This window comes from Perissodus microlepis, chromosome 2 (assembly GCF_051167445.1).
Source record: "Perissodus microlepis isolate ML-2025 ecotype Zambia chromosome 2, ASM5116744v1, whole genome shotgun sequence".
NCBI lineage: Eukaryota > Metazoa > Chordata > Actinopteri > Cichliformes > Cichlidae > Perissodus > Perissodus microlepis.
In genome coordinates this window covers 32,626,850-32,638,841 of record NC_140462.1, presented here as the reverse complement: position 1 = coordinate 32,638,841, position 11,992 = coordinate 32,626,850, and the positions used below count along the sequence as shown (strand labels likewise).

Sequence of the window (11,992 nt, the reverse complement as noted above, 5' to 3'; positions counted from 1 at the left end):
CATCAGCCACCGGTGGCAGCTAGTTTTCTTTGGCGTTAAAGAGAATTTAAACCTGTAAAGCTAAGTAAGCAGTAAACGTTACATTACTTGTTCAGAAATAAGTAACAAGCAGTTGTTTCCAGGGTGGACTTGGTAAAATGATAAAAGAAAAAAAAAAGTCTCATAGCAAAATATGTAATGATCACACAAAGCATTTATTCACTCATCAAAAAACTGTTGTTTGACCCTATTTTTAATTGCAGTCAACACAACTTTAAATTTAACCATTTAAACGTGATTTGTTTCATGTGTGCAGACCTAACATGTATGTTGTACGCCTTTACAGAAGCACACATTACCCTAGTAACCAATTCAAGTATAATTTACATGTAATTCACAATAACAGCTAATTCAATGTGTTTAATATTTTAAGGTAAAGACCCTACAATATTATTAAGAAACCCCAATAATCACATGATGAGCAATCACAAGAAAATTAAGATTTGAAAAATGTGCCAATTGTTGTGATTTAATCCAAACAATCCTCTTGTTTAAGCCTTTTTATTGCCTAAATGTAACAGTTTTTTCTATTCTAGTCCTAACCAAGAAGTTGTCCAGAAGCACCGATGAATAGATACAATTCTGTTACAGTTTCATAAATTGTTGTGAGACTATGTTCTTACTTTGGAGTGGTAAAAGAGCCCTAATGGCAAATACTCTCTCGTCCTGAACGCCTCCACAACCAAAAGTCTGCTGCTCTACTATTGTGATTCTACAGAAAGCCATCGATATGGCAGTGCAGTTGAGCTGTCAGTGTTCTGTTCACTCCATGTATCTGCCACCTGAAAACACTGCTGCTCCTATTTCCATGGGTGGATGTCTCATTTCCCACTCCCTGCTGTGCTCAGCTTGATGTTTCTTTCTTGGGGCTCGGTAGCAAAAATAATTTCTCCAAACACCAAATTTCTTCCACATGGGTTCAAAAATACTAGAAGAGGATATTGTTGCCTTGGTCAAAGACAACATCAGTCTTTGATTACACTTACCAGATGTTCCTTTTCAAACTGACAACACTGAGCATGTGGTTTAAAGCAAATTACTTCAAAAGTCAATGAACTGTCTCCTTTGACCTCACAGCCACTCCACTCCATTTTCCTCTGCATTACCTGATAGCAGGGGTTAATTGAGATCAGCTTGGGGGGAGCAGGTGTCTGAATTATGTGGCTAGCAGAGGCTGGTGCAGTATCCTTTTACTGGAACCCATTGTTCATTTTAATTGTTGTTCCGGCTGTTTGTTGTTAAGATAGATACCTGATGATGGAATGACAAGAGGGAGAAAGAGAGGCAGAGGATGGACTGGACACTGGTGATTTACAATAATATGTACTAAACAAGCAGAGAAGTCATGCGTTAAATCAACTTTGAGAGGAAGAGAGAGAGCAATACAACACAAGCCTCCAGGGTGAGAGAGGACTAGAGGAGGATGTGTTCATGGGAAGGAGCGCTTTTTTTTATTGTTCTATTACCAAGCAGTAGATTTGCATGGACAAATGTGTGTGCACACACAGACACACACCATGTCAGATTTGAGTTTCTAGTGTGCCTGCTTTCTCTCTTCAGTATTTTAGTATTCTAATCCATCATTGGCCTGACATGGGGATGCTGTCTCTCTCTCTCTCTCTTCTATCTCTCTTCATTTATGCCTCTCTCTCTCTCTCTCTCTCTTTCTCTGCTTCTGCAAATACACAGCATTCAAATGAAAGATAAAGGCAGAGCAGAGAGCAAAACAAACTCCAGAGCAGAGAAAGCTTTATCCAGTGAGATAAAGCGGTGGAATAAAGTGGTGAAAAAGAGATACAGTGGAAGTGCAAAAGACGAAAGGAACGAAGGTAAGGGGAAGAAGGAGCAGAAAAACGATGAGGAGGAGTGGAATATGATGAAGGCAGACAGGGAGAAAAACGTGAGTGAGAGATGGGACTGGCAAGGTGTGCCTGTGCGTGACTGTCAAGCCTGAACCCCCCTGTTTCACTTAACACACACATGCATCAGAGCACTCAACCACACACACACACACACACACACACACACACACACACACACACACACACAAAGATGTATCAACACAGTAACACCCTAACTGAGATTCCTTTTGCCCACAGTTCTTCCTCTTTTTAATATCTGTTACACTGACTTCAGGAGTGCCCTGAAAAACAGAAGTCACTTTGGAGATTTCACATACAGCATCTTTCCAGAGGTGATATTTTTCATCAGCTAGCTGTGGTTAGGGTCTGTGATTCTTGTCTCTTGACGATCTCATGTTAAAACCAGTTATGCTGCGATGAAAACAGAATGTTGATTCTTAGACACTGGAAAACTTGAAAATGAAAATGGTAAACCCACACACGCAAAAGATTCATTAAGAATTTTTTTTTAAATTTAGGCCACCTTAGTCAAAATGTGTTGAAGTGGGAAAAATTTTAGCTTAATCTAGCAAAACTTGAAAAACCATCAGCAGAAAGCTGTGTTATTCAATCTATAAATGTAATGTAAATACATGTAACACTCATTGTGCTTTTTGGAGCAGTGAGCAATAATATGTGGCAATAGTAAGTTCAACTTCTCAGCCATATGTTCTGCATAACTAGATTACCAGATTGCTTGAATCGACGTAAATGCTCAGACATGTTTAGTGAATGTCATTAAATCCAGTTCTCTATGGTGTACCCAATGAGAAAAAAATATTATAATGTGACATTTACATACAAAGTCCTCCCATAGGAGTAAATTTAATCAAATTAACCAAATCATCGCAAAAACGTTTCTTCATGCAGTGAAAGTCTCAGATTCTTATGCAAACTATGGAAACATACACAGATGCCACTGACAATCGCAAACAGCTAAAGTTTCTTTGTTTTTACTGCTAAGCTGTATTCACAGCCTGGTTCAAAAAGTTAAACATTAAATAATCACAAACTTGAACTTGAATTCTTAGCATCCACCAGGTCACCAGTGACGTCAGGGGTAGCGTTAGGTGTGCCACTATGGTATTTTTTAGCCCTTGGTATTTCTCGAGCTTCTCGTGTTCCTTCTTCCTGATGTTGCTGTCATTCGGTATCACTACATCTATCACTACGGTCGTCTTCTTCTGCTTGTCTACCACCACTATGTCCGGTTGGTTAGCCATCACCATTTTGTCCGTCTGTATCTGGAAGTCCCACAGGATCTTAGCTCGGTCATATTCCACCATCTTTGGGGGCGTTTCCCATTTTGACCTTGGGACTTCCAGGCCATACTCGGCACAGATGTTTCTGTATACTATGCCGGCCACTTGGTTATGGCGTTCCTTGTATGCCCTGCTGCTAGCATCTTACACCCTGCTGTTATGTGCTGGATTGTCTCATCTTTACACAGCCTGCACCTGGGGTCTTGCCTGGTGTGATAGACCCCAGCCTCTATGGATCTTGTGCTCAGAGCTTGTTCCTGTGCTGCCATGATTAGTGCCTCCGTGCTGTCTTTCAGTCCAGCTTTGTTCAGCCACTGGTAGGATTTCTGAATATCAGCCACCTCCGCTATCTGCCGGTGGTACATACCATGCAGGGGCCTATCCTGCCATGATGATTCCTTCTCTTTTCTTGGTTTCTGCTGCCTGAGGTATTCACTGAGCACGCGGTCGGTTGAGGCCATCTTCCTAATGTACTCGTGGATGTTCGTTGCCTCTTCCTGGACTATGGTGCTGACACTCACCAGTCCATGGCCTCCTTCCTTCCGCTTAGCGTACAGCCTCAGGGTGCTGGACTTGGGGTGAAACCCTCCATGCATGGTCAGGAGCTTCCTTGTCTTGATGTCAGTGGCTTCTATCTCCTCCTTTGGCCATCTTATTATCCCAGCAGGCTACCTGATTACGGGCAGGGCGTAGGTGTTGATAGCCCAGATCTTGTTCTTACCATTCAGCTGACTCCTCAGGACTTCCCTGACCCTCTGCAGGTACTTGGTGGTTGCAGTTTTCCTGGCGGCCTCTTCATGGTTTCCATTTGCCTGTAGGATCCCCAGGTACCTGTAGCTGTCCTCTATGTCTGCAATGTTGCCTTCTGGTAGTTCGATCCCCTCAGTTCTGACTACCTTCCTGCTCTTTGTTATCATCCGACTACATTTCTCCAGTCCGAATGACATTCCGATGTCATTGCTGTATATCCTGGTGGTGGATCAGTGAATCGCTGTCTCGTTCACTCTTGGCATGCAGCTTGATGTCATCCATGTACAGGAGGTGGCTGACTACTGCTCCATTCTGTAGTCAGTATCCGTAGCCAGTCTTGTCAATGATCTCACTGAGGGGATTCAGGCCTATGCAGAACAGTAGTGGGGACACAGAATCTCCCTGGTAGATCCCGCACTTGATGGTTACTTGTGCTATGGGCCTGAAGTTGGCTTCCAGTGTTGTACACCACATCCCCATTGAGTACCTGATGAAGGCTCTTAGGGTCCTGTTGATCTTGTATAGTTCTAGGCATTCCAGGATACAGCTGTGGGGCATTGAGTCATAGGCCTTCTTGTAATCAATCCAGGCAGTGCACAGGTTGGTCACTCTGGTCTTGCAGTCTCAGCTGACTGCTCGGTCTACCAGTAGCTGGTGTTTTGCCCCTCTGGTATTCTTGCCAGTTGCTTTCAGGGCCCCACTCATGTATTGAGTGAAGATGAACAAGGCCACCCATGTGCCTGTTCATCTTAGCCTCTATGATGCCTGACAGGAGCGTCCATTTGGTACTGAGGTTATTGGCCCGTAGTTGGATAGGACCGATCCCTTCTGGGTGTCCTCGGGGACCAGGACTGTCTGGCCTTCAGTTAGCCATTCTGGGTTTCTCTCATCGACTAGTAGCTGGTTCATTTGTGCTGCTAGTAGGAACCATGTCAGCGCTCTTCATACTGGAGACCCTTTCTTGGGTGTCTGCCACTGTGATGGTTACTGGACCCTGTTCAGGGAGGTTGCTGTGGTCTGCTCTTACATCCACTAGCCACTGAGCATTGTCATTATGGTTTGTGTCCTTCTCCTGTATTGCTCTGTCTCCAGCCTTGGTGGTGCTGTTCTCATATTGTTCCCCTGCCACTGAGAGTACACCTTGGCTGGTTCTGTGCAGAACAGCTGGTTTATTGTCCTGCCTTCTATCTCTGTGGTGTACCTCTTCAAGCGGCTGGTCAAGGCTGTGAGTCTTTGCTTGGCATTTTCCAAGGCCTCAGGTATGGACAGCTTGCTGTACTTTTTAGGCACCTTCTGCATTGCACCTTTCTGCAGCTTCGATATTTGGCTAACCCCCCTCTGTGCTACCTTGATTTTGGCCTCTAGTCTCCTTCTCCATGGAGGGTACTGCTCCTTGTGGCTGTTCAACTTGTAGCTAAGCATCTCAATGATCACTGCTGCCGTGGTGTAGATCAGCTTGTTAGTCTCAGTAATGGTGGCGGTAGGTGGCCTGGAAATAAGTCAGTTGGATATTCAAGAGTTAAAATTGTGTTGGCATGTTCCCAGCAACACATCCACTTTTGTGTAAAGGCTGGAGGTTTATATGCTCTTATTTCCATCATCTCAACTATGATTATTTCCTAAACCAAGCCAAATAGTTGAAATGCTTTAACCTTTAAATGCAAATTAAATTACAAATTACTTGCCTAAACCTTACCAAATCAAGACTGATCACTCATGGATCACTCAGATCCTCAACAAAAGACATACTAGTTAGTATCCTTGAAGTAAGAGTAGGTTACTTATTTCTTAATAATATGGACCAATGTTAAAAAGCTAAAAATGAACTCTGCTAAAGTAGCCGTATCCACTCATACTGCATAATATGGTTTCAGCAAAACCACTAAGCATTTAGGGTATGTTCTATTGCAGCGGTCCCCAACCCCCGGGCCTCGGACCGGTACCGGTCCGTGAGTCGTTTGGTACCGGGCCGTGAGAGTTGAGGCTCAGGTGTGAAATGTATGGTTTTCAGGGTTTTTATCGGTTTTCAGAGTTATTTTGTTATCGTTTTTATCATTAACTTGGTTTTCCTGGGTTTTTTTCACGTGTGTTATGAATAAATCTTCTTTTTTTCGGTACCGGTACTAGTTTTATTTTGTTGTATTTATCCGCAACACCTTAAAGGCCGGTCCGTGAAAATATTGTCGGGCATAAACCGGTCCGTGGCGCAAAAAAGGTTGGGGACCGCTGTTCTATTGTCTTGTGTAACCCAACTTACGAATTATTATTAAGAATGACCGAACTCCCACTAGCCAGTATCAGAAAATCTAGGATCGACAGGAGCCCAAGGTATAAACACCAATAAGGAGAGACCACACCACAGTAGACTGTTCACAAATTTGTTATATTTGACACACAGCAGCTGCAACAAATGTAATGAAAGCAATGAAATAAAATACAAAGTATTTCCCCCCAAAATAACAAACTAAATAAAAGTGTGCGCATAAAGCTTTCTCTGAGTCAAATGTATGAGTGGATAATGTCTGGTAACTGATGGATCGTTGGGGCCCGTTCAGTTTGTTTAACGTTTGTCCTACCACACTCCGATGAAGGAAGAAAGTTTGTAGTCCTGCAGGTATCTGAAGCTTCAATGGGAACGAAACTTTGGCTTGAAATAAAACCTCAGCAAATCCTGTTCACTTTTGGGTTGGCTCGCCATCCAGTTAACTGGAACTGTGGAATCGCTGCTCCTCAATGAGGGCTTGCTTCAGATTGGGTCCGTCTGTCGAGTCATCCTTTTACCAGATAACCAAAAAACCTGTCCTATAAACAGGTCTCAGGTCCATATAGTCACATACACCGTTGTGAAACAGCCACACTTACTTAGAACATTCAGAATGAACAATAAGTATCAGTGTAACTCTATATCTTATTTCAGCTAGCGCTGCTGTACAACAAAATTATATCACTGCAGCATCATATCCTCTTAGGTGAGCTATAATTTTATCAACCTGAAGGGTTGACAATGTTCACAAAAACACAGCTTCTAGAGTTAACACTGTAGCTGCAGTCGGCAACTCACAGTAGCTCACCAGACCTGTACATTATAAACAACTCAAAGAACACAACTGAAAATACAAGAATCGACTTACAATTGAATTAAATTGTTACACATAAAACTGATTAGGACCATTTCTTTTGTTTTTTTTCTTTTCCTTTTTTTCTTCTTAAACGTAATACGGTCGCAGTCGCTAGCCATTTCACACACATAAACACATTCAATTCTGCTAGCGTGAGCGCTAGCTGTTAGCTTAGCGGCTAGCGGACTTTCCGTCCCATTAAGTCTGCCCTTTTCTCCTTAACAAATTAGGTTTTCCCCACTTTTCTTACCCACCGCCGACAGGGTGAAACTCTGACCGACCAAAAAAAACTGCAGCAGATTCACTTGCAACTCCTAGCAATTCGACTTCGGGAACATTAGTTTCTCTGGCACGTGGCATTGTAGGAACAGGAACGAAATGGCAACTACAGAAAGTCATGTGATCAAGGTCAACAGCAAGGGTCGCTGGGAGCTAATTGCTGATTGGCCAAGTTAAACGACAACAGATAATCTTATTTGTCCACATCTTCCTTTAAACAAAAAAAAAGAAAGAAATGACTAAATTGTTTACATCATACACCAAAAAAAAAACTTTCCACTGCTCTTTTTTCCTAGCTGGGCTACACTTGTGCAAAATGTTTCCATATTAAACAACTCTTTATTTCAAAGGTATTTTGATGCATCAGTGTCATCAATTTATGAAAAGCCCTCAACATATAGAAAACCTTAGATTTGCTATACTTCCTTTCTTTTATCAGACTGTCAAACTGCATGTAATCAGGGGACAGTATGTACTATAATATGCTCACCACTACTGAGTATTCCCTTCTATCGCACTCATTCTCACATCTACTTGTGTTGGCCAGAGGGGCCGATGGTGCGATATGGCAGCCTCGCTTCTGTCAGTCTGCCCCAGGGCAGCTGTGGCTACAACTGTAGCTGCCTCCACCAGTGTGTGAATGTGAGAGTGAATGAATAGTGGAATTGTACAGCGCTTTGAGGGCCCCGAAAAGCGCTATATAAATGCAATCCATTATTATTATTATTATTATTATTAAGTTGAGTAATTTTATGTACTGTTAATAATTTGGTGAACACCTTCCTCAAGGACCCCTCTCATGGACTTATGAACTCTTAGAGATGAGCTTCCCTGCATCACAGATAAATTGATGTTTGTGATGTTTTCTGTAGTGGTATTGTCTCTTAAGCATGATGTTTATTTTCCCATTCAACACAGCTGCACAATCTGGTCACTGTCTGCAATGTGTTGCTATGGCTACTGCAGTTTCTGCACCCTGGGTGACTTCAAGGGGTAAATTTAGCTGAATGAATTTTTGGAAGTTTGATCCTTTTCAGTATACCAACACCTGGTGAGGGTGGGGTGGCCATTTTTTCCCTGGTTGACTGACTGAACTCCTCCACACTCACCTCTTATCCTGGCAGGTGCCTAGCTGAATAGGATATCATTGTCATGGAGATTGAGGCGAAGATGCTCACATGCACGCACGCACACACACACACACACACACGCACACGCACACACACACACACACACACACACACACACACACACACACACACAGCGACAACCCTGAGAAAAACTTGTCACTCCAGAGAAGAGGCAGCAGCATGAAGGCAAATTAGATGGATTGGTCTTTCTCTCTCATTTTGTCAAATGTAAACCTTTTCTGTGGATAATTCCAAACTAAAGCTTGGACCCTGGAGGTGAGCAGGTAGTGATAAACATACTTTATTTAAAGAACATCGATGAGGGCTAAGAACACTCCACACAAACTGACATTTCCTCCCTATCTAAAGTAAAGTGCCAGAATAAAGGAGGTGCATTACCACAGGGCTTTCCCAACTCTCTCGCATTTTAGTGTTGATCGTCCTGATACTTCCTGTGCTTTTCACATGTTTGGACTGTTACTGACCGTTTCATAGGCACATGAATTCCAAGCAGGCTTTCCTGCATACACATAAGAAAAAGGCAAATAAACAGAAGTAAACACCAGTTTATAGAGATCTATAGACTGATAGTGACAGAAGTTTCAAACTGTGTTGGTGAAAAAGTGTTTATGACCTGGGGCATTTATGTGTCCCTGCATGAAGGATTTCTATTTCTGATTAGTCACTGACATTTTGCCTTGCTGAATGTGCCGAATGTGTGGTATGAACTCCTCCATGCCTCTGCTGTGTTCACCTGTGAATAATAAATAAACAACATGACATTTCCTTATCTTGACTTCCAATGTGTCCGGTCTTTCATAATGACTTCTAATAGAATTCTGGTTCAATTCAATTTGACTTATTTAGCACCAAATCACAACAACAGTTGCCTCAATGTGTTTTATATTGCAAGGCAAAGATCCTACAATGATACAAAAAAACCCAGAGAAAATCCCAATAATTAAATTATCCCCTCTGAGCAAGTGCTTTGGTGACAGCGGGAAGGAAAAACTTCCTTTTAATAGGAGGAAACCTCCTGCAGAACCAGGCTCAGCAAGGGTACTGCAAAAACATCCACAATCTAAATATAAGAAGACAATTATACTTCTTGAATTAAGAACACTCAACGCAAGTACTTTATTAACTAGCCTGTCAGTGGTTCTCTCTGTGCCATTTCTTTCTGACTTTGAAAGAAAATATCTTGAACCAAGATTAACTAAACAAGATGATCCGTTTAATTTAAAAATATTTTATCTTTGTATTTTTTTATTTTTGTAAAAAACCAAACCAAAAAAATTTCTATCTCAGAGCAAAGAAAGCATTTACACGACATGAATTAAAGAACACGGTATAATATACGACAGCCTTTATTTGAATTACTGCTTCTTCTTCGTTTCTGTGCACATGCACCAATCAGCATGCTGCCTGTTACAGTTGCTCCTGCTTTTTCTCTTTAGTTTAGCCTTGTTCTTACTTATTATTTTTTTATCTACTTGTACTTTCATCTGTTTTAATAACTTTCCTTCTCACATAATTTCTTTAGGAATTAATAAAGTATGCTGATTCTGATTCTGACTCGAAATGTAGAAAGTGCTTAAAGCCTTGCACACATGAAAATGCAGTGAAATAGTAATGTTAAGGTTATAATGCAATACATTTTATGCTGTGTCATCATTATGAAACTAAGAGTGACTTTCACTTGCCTGGTAAAGCTACATCATTTTGGTGTTCCTCTCACTGGTAACTGGTAAGTTTCATTAACTGTGATCAACATTTAAAGCTACTAAAACTCACTCTATGAAGCAGAAGTTTTGAGGAACAGAAGATGTGTTGATGAAAGAAGAACTGTATTAGATAAACAAAAATGAAAAATTTAAATGCAAATGTCTGTGTCACAAATAGCCTGAACGTCTCATTAAAACTCGTCCATGGCTTTCTTGTACGAGACTGTGGTGACTTGCTCATAGATATTGTCCTTTAGCACTTCAGTTAGAATGACAGACAGAAGATGATGTGCAGCGTGTAGCAGTATGCTATCACATACAGCAAACCTTGATCAAGGTTTTCTTTGGCAAATGTGGAGATCGGAGTGGTTCCAAACTAAAGGACAATGCCTCACTAGCATGTTCCAGCATCTTCGGTGGCGCAGCTGGCGAGGGGAAAAGTATTGGAACATAAATTGGAACAGAATAAATTAACTTTCAGCTCAATGTTCCTCTGCCTAAATCTGATTGACAGCTTAATCTTGAACAATACCATTTTCATCAGCATTGATAACATATACAAACTTATTCATACTAATGTCTGTGGAAACAGCTACAAGGTGCATTAAAGACAGCAGGTTGAGCACCTTCTTCCAAACGCCATAAAACCAAATCGTGGAGCAGAAGTCTTCCCATCTCTTCTTTACTTCAGCTGTGAATTTGCTGTTGTCTGTATTGAGGATCTGCCAAAGTTTTTCCATCACCTATGATGCAAGTAAGCATTAAAACCTTCAACAGTGCCTGTGCTTTGTGAGGAAGACACAGCAAAAGTAAATCTGAATCTTTGTTTGCCTGTCCTCTTCTTTCAGAACATCCCTGTCAGTGAAAGCTCTTCTTCATTGAAACTCAAGGTTAAGGATTGTGCAGACAGCGTCTTGGTTGGGTTTTGGCTTCTTGTTCATCTCTTGCAGAGTCTTGTAATGCTTTGGATTTGTTGCTAGACTATTTATGTCCACTAAAAGAGAAAATGTAAATGATAATAATAATTATGCGCAGTGGCACGGTGGTTAGCACTGTTGCCGCACAGCAAGAAGGTCCTGAGTTCAATTCCACCATCAGGCCGGGGTCGGAGTTTTCATGTTCTCCCCATGTTCGCGTGGGTTCTCTCCGGGTACTCCGGCTTCCTCCCACTATCCAAAGACATGCACTTAGTGGGGATAGGTTCATTGGTTAATCTGTCCCTGTGTGTTAGCCCTGCGACAGACTGGCGATCTGTCCAGGGTGTACCCCGCCTCTCGCCCTATGACAGCTGGGAATGGCGCTGCCATTACAGGTGTGGCTGATCAGATACTGGACCTGCAAGGCTGCTCAGGTCCTTCACTAATATCAAAGATAAGCAGGGTAGACACCAAGAGGACAGAGGCACTGTCCTCGAATCGCCTTACCCATCAGGCTCTAAGCTTTGTACTGTCTATGCTTTGAGTGCTTCCGGAGAGTAAAAAACATTATATAAGAATGAGTCCTACTTACTGGGTAAGACTCAGGATCAGAGGTTAGGACTTTTTAAACAGAGAGCTGATTTAGACTTCCTGTACTAGGGTCCCGGGGACCCATCAATCGTCACACAGAGTTACTAAACAGAAAGAGTCGTGCAGCAGCTGGGATTCCCTCACATCTGAGCACCTCCTGGGAGCCAATCCAGGACAGGTATGGAGTTACTGGAGGAATAAGATAAATGGTTCTTATATAGCACTTTTCTACTCTATCTGGGCTCTCAAAGCACTTTGCACAACTTGCCTGATTCACCTA

General features: G+C 42.1%; 1 pseudogene; it reads right to left on the bottom strand.

Moving 5' to 3' along the window:
* Positions 1 to 10,395: 10,395 nt before the first annotated feature.
* LOC146392991 (uncharacterized) lies at positions 10,396 to 11,163 on the bottom strand (annotated as a pseudogene).
* Between the last annotated feature and the right edge of the window lie 829 nt (positions 11,164 to 11,992).